Below are 12,386 nucleotides of genomic sequence, written 5' to 3'. Positions count from 1 at the left end.
TGAAAGATTATGTATAATGGTTTCCTGAAGCAACTATTTGAACTAAAATAAATGGAAGCTTCTAACTGTGCACATGAGATAGATTCTTTTCAACTTCATCAATCTCCTTGGTAAAGGAAAATGTCAAACTTTCCAAAAAAAATTCAGCATTTCAGGGAGCACTTTTGCCATACAAAAAGTGTCACATGTGTTCTGGAGAGACAGCTTAGCAGTTAAGGTGTTTGCCTGCAAACCAAAGGATCCCAGTTCAATTCTCCAGGACCCAGTAAGCCAGATGCACAAGGGGGTTCATACATCTGGACTTTGTTTATAGCAGCTAGAAGCCCTTGTGTGCCCATTCTCTCTCTCTCCATCTCTCTCTCTAATAAACAAACAAATAAATAAAATATATTTTTTAAAAAGTGTTACATGTGATATTATTAGGCTTTCTATTCATATGCTGGTTCATTTGGGCCATGACAGGAAATTGCAAAGGAATGACCTCTCTGGTGAGATGTAAGTGAATAGAACAGACTTCCTCTAGACTTGACACATTCTTCATAGGCCCCAAATAAACAAACCCTGGAAAATATTTCAACCCCATGAGAAGTTTAAACATTTTTCCTACTATGGTGCTTTGAATCAGATATACTCCATAAACTTCTGTGTTCTAAATATTTGGTTTCCAGTAATTTGGGAGGTAAAACCTTGCTGAAGGAGGAGTGTTGCTGCTAGCTCCCCCTTGCCAAAGACTGGTTCACTCTCCTCATACTGATTTTCCACCTGCTGTGGTAGACTGTGATGTCCACCCTCTGCTCATACTATGCTTTCCCCTACCATCATGAACCTTTCCCTTGAGACTATAAGTAAAAACAAATCCTTTCCTCCAATCAGCTACTTTTAGTCTGATATATATATATATATATATATATATATATATATATATATATATATATATATATATATATATATATATATATATTGTTTCGTTTTGGAATGGTCATAAGTTTATAGGAACCAGGGGAAGAATGTGGTGGTTTGAAGCAGATACCCTCCATAAACTCAAACTGAATGCTTGGTTACCAGTTGGTGGCAATTTGGGAGACAGAGCCTTCTTGGAGGAGCTGTGTTGTTGGTGGTGGGCTAATGAGTATTATAGCTACCTCTTCCTTGCCAGAGATCATCTCACTCTCCTGCTGCTGATTTTCCACTTTCTGTGGCAGAGGTGATGTCCAGCCTCTGCAATGCCATGCTTCTCCCTGCCATTATGAAGCTTCCCCTTGAAACTGTAAGCCAAAACAAATCCTTTTCTCCCATCAGTCATTTCTCATCAGATGTTCTGTCTGGGCTATTAAAAGGTAAGTGCAATACCTTAAGTTTAATAAGATTAAGAATCACTGTGCTGGGGTATAGTATTGGCAGTAAGGCTCTGTATTCTAGCAAATTCAGGTACGTACACATGCATGTGCACATGTGTAAGCATGCACGTGCACACATACACACACACACCATAAGAGATATGTTCATAAACAAAAGTATGTGAAGTCAACAAAATCAACCTCTGAACATAGAAAAAAAAAAATAATACACCCACTTGGGGCTCAGAATGAAAGGTTAAATAATAGCACTGAGAAAGGAAATCTTTTTACCTAATATATAAATACTCAAAATTCAGTTTTAATTTTAGTTACACTAAGAGTTATGATCGGTTATGTTAACAAAGAACTTCAAATGCACATCAAATTTCCCTAAACTTGAATCTTGTAACCGGGTTGGATTTGCATAACCTAATTTCTCAAATGGGGTCAGACTGTCTCTAAACAGGCATCAGAAGTGGCCCTCCTTCACATAGCAAGTGTGAAGCAAAACAAAAAGCAGTCTTCTTAGCCACACAAGGAGAAGTAATCTGCTAAACACTTGACCACATGCTCATGGCTATAGAACATCTGATTCAGGAGTCAAAAATAATACAAGCAAACATATTTTGTACTGATATATTCATTGAGTTTCTGGGACAATTAAGTCTCTTGGCCCCTGTGATAGTTTGAATGTATGTCCCCGATAGATTCAGGTGTTTCCTTAAAATTGAGTTTGCAGATTCAGCTGCTAGCAGACTGACTCCTGCTACAAGGGGATGTGTCACTGGGGGCATATCTGAATTCAAGTCTCAAGGTATGCAGAGACACTGTGCTTGCTTGTGGTGCTCGCTGATTGGTGTCTACCTACTTGGATTTATGAACAGGAGGCAGATTCTTCAGCCATCAATGGAACTTCCCCAGGATCTGTAAGCTTGAAATAAATTTCTTCCTCCCCTAAACTGTGCCTGGTTTAGATGTTCATCCCAGTAACATGGAACTGACTGCTACAGCTCCATATTCAAATTTTACATTATTTAAAAGCACAAGTTAGAATATTTTCAAACAGAAATTATTTAACTACAAGATTCCTGAATTATTCAAAATATAACTGCTCTAGATAAAAATAAAATTATTGAAAAGAGGGCCAAGCATTGTATAATTAAATAAACAAAATGTCCAAAATGAGATAATTCATTAATAAATAAATAAAAATTCAGCATCACGGACAATATCAGTGTTTTATTGTGAAATCTGAGCATATTTTCATGCAATGAAGAATGTCCCACGCATATATTTGAATACAGTTGAAGCTTGTGTTCATAAATACACCAAGACCACTAAAGTAGCTGTCATACAATAAAGACAAATAGGTTACAAAGAAAGCTGTGAGGTGCCCTCATTTTAGTAACTCCTTGTTTTATATGCATCTGTCCTCCAATTACACACAGAGGGGAGCAGAAATCTCTAGAGAAAGAGTTGAGACCTGAAATTGAATGCTCCCAGAGGGTACCTGGTGAGATTATAAGCACATTCTGCACGGCCCCAAAAGTAGAAGCAGAAAGTGAAGTGAAGGGAAGATAGATTTCTGCTCAGCTTCAAAGTAGTGAGTACTATAATGGATGATCTGAAATGATGGTGGTATCAATCCCACTTAATTCTCATGACAGCCTAATGAGACTGTGACAGGGAAGTAGGAGATCCTGGAATGCTGGGTCTTGGCTGAGGTCAGGGAGCATGTGTGCAGCCAAGAAACAGATCTGCTGGTGCAAAAGCACTGTCTTCTTCCTGACAGTGGCTCTGCTGGTCTTCAGCTTGTGTCAGGCAGTGGTCCACTCAGCAGCACAGCAGCTGTTAAGTAAAGGGTTTATGCCCTGAACCAGCTGAAAATGCCTTTCCATTCTGACATGTACAATTCTCTTCTAAAGCACACTCTTCACCACTATTTTGTTGAGGAAAAATTTATATCAAGCTTTTTCTAGACTTTTCTGGCTTAATTAGGGCACCTTCATGTGAGAAGCAGAGTTTTACTTTTTTTATGTTGTTATTCATTTTAATGTATGATTAGACTTAGACATGAGGAAAAGAGACATGTGCAAGTAACCTTTGTCTGCCTGTTACAAGATCTTTCATTCTAGGAGGGGGAAAACCATGCAATTCTTCCTTCACAAACTGAAGAGTCCAACCATAAAAGAGAAACTGTAACAAAGACATCATGTTTAGCATGTAATTATTTAACACAGAAAAGATTCAGTGTGTTAATATATTTATCAAAATAAGTGGAAATAAAAATTCACCAGGGTAAGGAAAAGATCAGAAGAAAATAAATCGAATCATGCATTTCTTTAGGAAGAGATATTGTTCCTGTTGCATCTAGCCAGGCCAAACAGCTGCAGCAATATGTATGACAGAATGTCATGAAAGGATCTAGCATAGTAGAGAATGTGAAAAAAAAAAAAACAAGAAGAACAACAACAACAAAAATACATAAGTGGGGCTGGAGAGATAGCTTAGCAGTTAAGCACTTGCCTGTGAAGCCTAAGGACCCCGGTTCGAGGCTCGATTCTCTAGGACCCACGTTAGTCAGATGCACAAGGGGGCACACGCCTCTGAAGTTTGTTTGCAATGGCTGGAAGCCCTGTCTTGCACATTCTCTCTCTCTCTCTCTCTATCTGCCTCTTTCTCTCTCTGTCACTCTCAAATAAATAAATAAAAATGAACAAAAAAATAAAAAAATACATAAGTGCCCATCACACCTTTCTGCAAACATAGCACACTTTCTAAGAGAATGGAGATAGCCCTATGAGTGTGAACTCATGTCAAGGGTAGAAGCATGGGAATCCAGAAACTGACTCTTGCTGAGAAGTGTTTTATACACGGAATTATCTTCCTAACCTGTAGAAATAATTCATGATAACCTATTTTGAAACATCTAAACAATTAGTTGATCTCAAAAATATCTAAAATATCTTTTTGAAAAGTTGGTCACTAAGGCTTGTCAAAAAAATATTTTCCTTCCTGCCTCCCCAAGCCATAGATGCCCTTAAGATTGTTCTCTCTCCACACACCATATGCAGCTCACTATAATTTCATGAAGGGAAAGATACTAGAGGTATGCAGCCTTATACTTCCACATTTCATCAGAGTTAAATCTTCAAGAGAGTAGGGCTCCTGCTAATGGCTGTTGTAAATACACCTTAAAGACTTATTAAGAGATTGCTGGGCTGTCATCTGTCATAGTCCAGAGAGAGCTCGAAGGGTAGGGTAAAGGAGCAGGCTTCATTCAGGTCAGAGAAAGATCCAGGATTAATAAAAGGATAACGAAATGACATAACTGGCAGCAGACATGGAGGCATTAGCAGATTCAGAGCTTGCACAGGAGCTCTGCAAGGGCACATGTGTCTAAATTTAGCTTAACGGGGATTTCTGCATTATATTAGTGTTTTATTGTTTAACATTCAGAAAATTATATAAAACGCCTTATGTATACATGTGTATTTTTAAGTAGATATTATTTACCAGAATATTCATTTTTGTGTACTTTAACAATGAGCATGTCTATTAGGGAATAAGAAACTTAATATGTTAAGAAAAATACAAGCTTTTATAGACATATGCACAAATAAAGATACTTCTTTTAGAAAGATGGTATGGTAGCAAGAAATCCTTCAAAATACACAAGTTCACCTATAGTTTGAAAATGGTTGTAACATGGAGGATTTGCTAGTTTTTTTCTTCTTACTTTTTCAACTAGATTTTTTTTCTTGACCAGCTCATGGGTATATTTTTGCATTGCATAGCATTTTATTACAGCTATAAATATTAATTCCTTTTTAATTTTTATTTTTAATTTTATTAATTTGTGTATGAGAGTGATGGGGGGAGGTAAAGAAATAGCATGTCAGAGGCTCCATCCACTGCAAATGAACTCCAGACAATGGGCCACCATATTCACCTGGAGTTCAGGAAATTGAACTTGGGTCCTTAGGCTTTGAGGCAAGCACTTTAACTGCTAAGCCATCGCCCCAGTCCTTATTCTTTCTTTTGTAGTTCCTGGGTTTAGGATCATAATTAGGAAAGCTTTCACCAAACCATAATTAACTTCTTTCAGTTTTATATAGTGCGTTTATATTCTCAAATCAAATTAACATTAATTAATGTTTCAGCAGTTACTTCTCCCACTAGAAATAATTCAAAGACAAATATAAACATTTTGCTAAGATTTTTTTTTTTTTTTAGATTTAATTTATTAGTTTTCTTTTCAGTAAATACAGGCAGTTTGGTACCATTGTTTAGGCTCATCTGTGATCTACCCCCTCCCATTGGACCCTCCTTGTTGATGTAAATGGGTCGTGCATTGTGGAGTTAGCCCCCAGTTATTGGTATGGAGATTTGCCCCAATATCACATTGAGTTATTTATTTTATCTTTTCTGATTTGAAATCTACAGCTAACTTTTATTAAATTCCTATACCATTTGGGTCGATGACACATAATTCTTGTTCACTGATTTATTTATTCATGAAGTAACAGTGTTTTGTTTTAAATACAAGATTTTTGAGGTTTTTAAAATAATTTATTTTGTTTATTTGACAGAGAAAGAGGAGGGTAGAGAGAGAATGGGTGTGCCAGGGTCTACTGCCACTGCAAGCGAACTCAGATGCATGCGCCCCCCTGTGCATCTGGCTTATGTGCGTCCTGGGGAATTGAACCTGGGTCCTTTGGCTTTGCAGGTAAATGCCTTAATTGCTAAGCCATCCCTCCAGAGCTATATATAAGATTTTAATTTTAGATGTGTTGCGATATACATCAATGGTACTTTTCCTTATATTTCCCCCGGTAATGATTAACCATTATAAGCTTACTAGATTAAGAACCTTAATTTTTCTGGGTAAGGATTTAATATCTTAGTGATGATCATGCATATGTAAGGTCCTGAGTTCCCCCAGCAAAATAAAAAGTTATCAACATCACATTTTATTTGCACTGTTATAGTTTGGAAGACATAGAACTAAACATTTTGTTGTTGTTGTTGTTGTTGTTGTTATTATGCTGAGTCTTTTAATCCACAAAAAAGAACAAACTTTGGTGTTAGGATTAGGGAGATATAAGAGTGATAAAGTTCTTGACATGCAAGCCTAAGTATATAAGCTCAAATCTCCAAAGCACATAAAGGTGGGTGCTATCATAGGCATCCAAATATCCAACTTGTTGCAGTTACTTCTGCGTTGCTGGGACAATCACTCAACAAGAAGCAACTTATGGAAGGAAGGGTTCATTTCTGGCTTATAGAATCCAGGGCAAACACCATCAATAGTAGAGGAAGCTGGATCACTTCCACAGATCCATAGCAGAGAGATACCACTAACAGCCAGAGCTCAAATTTGTTTTCTATATACCTACTAGGGATGGACTTAAGATCCATCCCTGGTGGCATGCCCCATGCAGCAAGGATCTGCCTGCTGGGTACTTAAGCAGGATGTTTAGTCTTAATCAAAAATGTATGCGTCTATTCGGCCATATATTTAAACCACCACATTCTACCCCTGGCCACCACAGATTCCTGACAAACTCACAATACAAACTGCATTCAGCCCAATTTGAAAGGTCCTCATATTCTTAACCAATGTTAACACAATTCAAAACTCCAAACACTCATCTGAGATTTAAGACTTTCTCCTATTTGTGGGGCCTGTATAAATCAAAACACAAGATAGATAGATGGTAGGTAGGTAGGCAGGTAGGCAGGTAGGCAGGCAGGTAGGCAGGCAGATAGATAGATAGATAGATAGATAGATAGATAGATAGATAGATAGATAGATAGATAGGTGGATAGATGCATGCACAAAGAAAACACTTCCATTACAAAAAAGCATAGCAAGGAGAGACAGAACCAATACAAAGTCCATAACCAGTAGGTAAACATCAAATATCTACAGTTCAAGTCCAACATCCACAACAAGTGACAAAGTCTCTGTATTCCAATTCTTCCCCTGCAGCTAGGCTAAGCAGCCTGGGGAAAACTACCTCCAGGCCATCAGCTCTCCATGGCAGTCATTCCACAATCCTGGTACATAGAAAACATACTTGGATCTATATACTACAGACCACAGTTCACCATTATAGCTGCATACAATTGCCTTACTTGTCCTCCACACAGGGATTTTAACTCTGCTTTACTTTGTCCATGGGCCATTTCCTAAAAGAAAATAATGTGGCACATTAGGGCCTGCTTCCCTGCATTTTTCATGCTTTAAAACTAATACAAGGTATGAAGCATAGCCAAATTTGAAAATCCAGAGGAGAATAAATATTGACCTTGAAGAGCACCATATTCCTTTACCAGTATTCCTTCAAGCAGCCTCCCTTCAAAAGAATTTGCATCCCTACTACTCGTAGTCTTAGATGGCTCATCTTTGGGGAATCAATTACATTGTTTCAATGCAAAATAGTGGGCCCACCCATAACGGTGGCAATCTGCTTAATGATTATAGCTTAAATAACCTAAAGCCATCCTCCGTATCAGTAACTTTAAATTGGTTTGAATGTTTCCTATGAGAAACTATGCATATTTTATATCTTTCTGTTCTATACCTTCTGCCAAGCACATAAATTCATTACTTTTAAGTTCAACTTTGATGAAACTCTCTGGGCATGGGCAGAAGAACATAGACCACATTTCCAGCAGTAGCTAAGTTCCAACAAAGTTCTCTCTTTCCCCTTACAATACTCATAAGCCAAGCCTTCATAGTCCACAATTTCCTCTGCATTTATAATTTTCAAATTCTCACCAGAACATACCAACAAGCTCTGCTTACAGCACTGCAAGGCTTCTCCAATCCAAAGTACCAAATCCTTTCATATTCCTCACAAACAAGTTTCTAAAGACTAAAACCCACATGGTCAGATTTATTACTTCAAGAATCCTATTTCTTAGTACCAGTGTTAAGTTTCAGTTACTTTTGTGTTGCTGGAACAAGCACCCATCCAGAAGCAGCAGGAGAGAGTTAAGTGTTTATATTTCAGGTTTACAGAATCTAAGGGAAAGACCATCATTGGTAGAAGAAGCTGGATCACTTCCATAAATCCATAGCAGAAAGACACAACAAAATATCCAGCAAACATGAACATCAAGAGCTCAGATTTGCTCTCTATATACCTAATAGGGCTGGACTGAAGATCTGCCTACAGTGACATGACCTCTGTAGCAGGGATCTTCCCACTTCAGACTAAAATAGGAAGTTTAATTTTAATCAAAAGTGTCTGAGCCTATGAGGCCATACATTCAACATAACACATACCTACTACAGCAAGATGATAGCTGGAAACAGGTGAATCCCAGAAGCTCATGGGCCAGTTACCCTGCAAATGCAGCTATGAGCAATAAGAAATCCTGCTGCAAACAAGGTAGAAGGAAAGGATCAAAGTTGTCCTCTGACCTCCACACACATGCTAAGGAACACATGTGTCCCTTAAACACAAACACACACAAGTATACCTTCCTATTGTCATTGTTTTATAGGTGTAATTTTACTTGCAGCATTTTTACAATTAAAGAAAAATTCTTAATTTACTCTTAATACCTTTTTTAAGACCACCAAAAATGTGGCTAGGTGCATCTTTCGAGGCTATTTCTGTACATTAATATATCTGTCTATTAAAAATAAATGCATTTATTGTCTTGACCCTATAGATATAAAATATATATGTACTTATATGATATCACTGTTTTTTTACTGTCTCATTCCCAATTTCTATATTCCTATATTTTTACTCTGTTGATCTGTGTTAGTACCAACAGAATAAAGTTAAGAAATAATGCACAATAGTCATTCATTCTTGACCTTAGTGTATCTATTCCAATGCTAATATGTGATCCAGTTTGTGAGGCTGAGACAGATTAAGCACTGATATACTCCTTTAAGAAATTATTGTAACATATAAACACTAAATTTGGAGTGTGTGTGGTTTTACCTGGAGCATTATGCATTCCAAGCAAGTACTCTACCACTGAGCTATACCCCTGACCCTATTAGCATTTATGAAGATAATTGTGTATTTCACCTTACACCCAAACTCACAAATTGTACCAGTAGCCTTCTTGATAAGTAATCATTGTAGATCAAGAAGAACTTCAACCTGTTATACTCCAATAATTTATTGTAAAGAAAACACAGAACAATACAAGGATTATTAGTCATATGCCTATCATATCAATTTTAAAACTAACAATTTCTCATATTATTTTTTCTGAAAATTTCTGAAATCTCAAAGGTAAAGATAATTATATCAAAATTAATTATTTTAGAAGACTTTAATAAATTACACTGTATATGCCCTGAATATATCACCCTGTAGGCATAAAACATGAGTGTAAACCATTATTCCAATGCTCAGTGTGATTCTTTGGCTAAGGAGGTGGCCATCAGATTCCTTTACTACATAAACACATTTTCACCTTTTCACTAGGCAGTAATTTTGTTAGGTGACATGTTAGCACCAAGAAAATAAAGTAAACTGGCTTCAGCATCAGTCAGTGAGCCATTGATAGAATCAGTTTTTACTGGTGGTGGCAGACTGACAATTTTCTAACTTTACCATTCCTTATAAATTAACAGGTGTCATCTTTCTTAAAGAGATAGGCAGGGCACAAGTCATTCTTCTGTTAAAAATAATAAATATTCTGGGCTGGGGAGATTGCTCAATAGTTAAGGGTTTGCCTGAAAATCCTAAGGACCTGAGTTTGATTCCCCATAATTTGATTCAACATAAATGCTAGATGCACAATGTAGTGCTTGTATCTGGCATTTGTTTCAGTGGGTAGAGGCCCTTGTAGTACCCATTCATTCATTCATTTTCTCTCTCTCTCTCTCCCTCTTTTTCTCCCTCCCCCCTCTCCAACTGTTTCTTTCTTTCTCTATCTCTGAAATGAATAATAAAATATATTTAAATAATAATTCACTGAGGGTACTTTCTACTCTAAGTTTAATCTTGTATGACAACTAATTCAAAACCTTTTCTTTTTTTATTCTTACCTGGCACATCATAGCAAGTCTATTTACTTTCAACCATGCTGAATCATTCTTGCTAGGTATGTCTCATAACATACAGTATAGAACTCTTTCTTGTTTTTTTTTTTTAAACACAAAAAAAGTCAGTTTATTATTGGTGATTACATAGTGCTGTCACCCACCAAGAAAAAAAAAAAAATGATAGCTTGAAGTCTGAAGTTTTGTTACTTTTAACTGTGTTCTTGTTTGGAAAAAGACGCAGATTTGTATTCTTATGCAGATGTCACCAAGTCAAGATAAGGTAATATTTCACTATAGTAGTCCCTTAATCAAATAGGAATAGTATCATCATATAAAAGGGAAAATGGCACAGGGACAAATGCATATACAAATATCATATGATAACAGAGGCAAAGTTTGGGATGATGCATCTCCAGGCCAAAGAACACCAAGGGCCAGGAAAAAGAGTAAAACAGTTTCTCCTCTATACCTGGCTGACTTCAGACTTCCAGCCTCCAGAACTGTGATAGAACCAATTGTTAAGGTACCCAGTTTATAGTAATTTCTTACAGTAACCCTGGAAACAATATAGCATTTTACCTACATTCTATTGCATTTTGTGTTATAGTTTACTTTTTAAATTAAAACACTTTTATATGATTTAGACATGTACACTATCTAAAGTTATTTTAATAGTAATTTTACTAAAGGATGACTTACTTCAAAATTCTCCCCATGAAGCAGCTGCAAATCCTATATGACAAAATCCAAGCCCTCCCCTCATTTCCCAGACCCCTACAATCCCTACTTCAACATTCCTTGAATAGCTCTTTAGTTCTCTTTCAACTTCAGGCTCGGGATATTGCTTTCCAGCTAGTTCACATGTGTGAAAACACATATCTGTTCTATTTTTACCCAGAATCTCTAGTTTTGTGGAAAATACTTCTCAAATTTTCAAGTCTTAATCCTCTGGGAAGACTCTGAATATAGATTTCCCTGTGTGCAGAGTTTTCATTCAGACACCAATATTCTTTATTGAATTTGTAACTTCATTTTCACTACCTCCCTTGCTTTACCTGTGAGCACACATCAACCTGAAGTGTGCTAGAATAATGGAAAGTTATGGTTTGGAACTTTTGCCAATTAGGATTAAAACCCAATATGAAATGATGTGTAATGACAGAAACACACTCCTTGTAACATAATGAGACATAGCCATAAGTTCACATGTCATCTTAAGTACCTGAAGAATTCATTTGCTCAATATGATTCTAATCTGAAAAAATCATCTAGAATGTTTTAGGCTATATGTCTAAGTATTTGAGCTTTGCTAGAAACTACCACAAGCAATGTGGCCTTACTGCCAGGAGAACTAATATAGACTTTAGGGAATTATAGGTTACTCAGATAAATAACAAGCACAAAAATACTTCTAAAGCATACAGCATTTCTAAAGAGTATGATTAAATATGGGGAAATTGTGAAAAATTAAAAAATGGCAAAAGAGTGATTGAAAGGTGGCTCAGCAGTTATGAAGCATGCCTGCAAACACTAAGAACCCAGGTTCAATTCCCCAGTACTCACATAAAGCCAGATGTACAAATCTGGAGCTTATTTGCAGTGGCTAGAGGCCCTGATATACCCATTCTATCTCTATCAATCTACTTCTCTCTGTCATAAATAAATAAAATGTTTTTAAAATGGCAGAAATAGCCTGAACATCATGACCTCGCAGTGTCTGACAGTACCTACACAAGTCCATCATAATAGGAAGAAAAGATCATGACATTTTTAAGAGAGACTTATTGAGAGGGGGAAGAGATATGATAGAGAGTAGAGTTTAAAAGGAGCAAGTGGCAGGAGGGAGGGAATTACCATGGGATATTGTTTATAATTATGGAATCTGTCAATAAAAAATAAATTAAAAATGGCAGAAGAATCTTGCTAAAGAACAAAAGATGAAGGGAAGAATCAGAATTTGTACTTGGATAATACAACCATTAACATCAAGAACCCAGGCGACAAAGGGGCCAAAAAAGAGA

The 12,386-nt window shown here is 36.7% G+C and overlaps 1 protein-coding gene across 2 annotated transcripts in view; it reads right to left on the bottom strand.

The window, feature by feature from the left end:
- Sh3gl2 (SH3 domain containing GRB2 like 2, endophilin A1) overlaps window positions 1-12,386 on the bottom strand; it is a 210,004-nt gene that overhangs the window by 79,401 nt on the left and 118,217 nt on the right. The gene's annotated exons all lie outside the window — the stretch shown is intronic.

The sequence above is a fragment of the Jaculus jaculus genome, chromosome 1 (genome assembly GCF_020740685.1).
Source record: "Jaculus jaculus isolate mJacJac1 chromosome 1, mJacJac1.mat.Y.cur, whole genome shotgun sequence".
NCBI lineage: Eukaryota > Metazoa > Chordata > Mammalia > Rodentia > Dipodidae > Jaculus > Jaculus jaculus.
The sequence above is the reverse complement of the archived record's forward strand: the minus strand, read 5'-3'. Positions and strand labels throughout refer to the sequence as shown.